This window comes from Suricata suricatta, unplaced genomic scaffold (assembly GCF_006229205.1).
Source record: "Suricata suricatta isolate VVHF042 unplaced genomic scaffold, meerkat_22Aug2017_6uvM2_HiC HiC_scaffold_58327, whole genome shotgun sequence".
In the NCBI taxonomy this organism is placed as follows: domain Eukaryota; kingdom Metazoa; phylum Chordata; class Mammalia; order Carnivora; family Herpestidae; genus Suricata; species Suricata suricatta.
The window spans coordinates 1-545 of record NW_021907464.1 but is presented as its reverse complement, the minus strand read 5'-3'; the positions used below and the strand labels follow the sequence as shown (position 1 = coordinate 545).

The following is a 545-nucleotide window of genomic DNA, read 5'->3' as shown; positions in this document are numbered from 1 at the left end:
AGGAAGGAAGGAAGGGGAATTAACCTTCAGTAAACCATGATAGTAAAATAAATCAGGGTTGCCTGGCTGGCTCAATTGGTAGAGCATGTGACTCTTGATCTCAGGGTCATGGGTTCAAGCCCCACATTGGGTATACAGTTTACTTAAAAAACGGAAAAAAAAAAAAAACCCCAAAATAAGTAAATCACACTGGCTCTACTTCTAGACCTCCTCTCCGCCCCCCCACACAAGAAATAAACTTAAAAGATTAGTGTGAACAACTTCCCAGAGTTACAAAAAGAACCAAGACCGACACACAAATTCTGAGACACTATGTCGGGAAACCACAAAAACCCCATGTATTCCAGCAATATTAAGAAAAACAACAAAGACCAAAAAACAAAAACAAAAAAAAAAAAACCCAACTTTACCGGGCTAACGATATGTAAGATAATTCAACTGACGGAGTAAGAATTCTCATTTACAGATAGCTTCGGATCCTCTGTTACCTTAAGAAATCATGCTATTCACCACTGCTTAGAATCTTCCAAGCCAGAGAGAAGAAA

The 545-nt window shown here is 38.7% G+C and overlaps 1 non-coding gene across 1 annotated transcript; it reads left to right on the top strand.

The window, feature by feature from the left end:
* The first annotated feature begins 60 nt into the window (after positions 1-60).
* TRNAK-CUU lies at positions 61-133 on the top strand. The gene has a single exon. It is a non-coding gene; the product is annotated as a tRNA-Lys (tRNA).
* Positions 134-545: the final 412 nt, after the last annotated feature.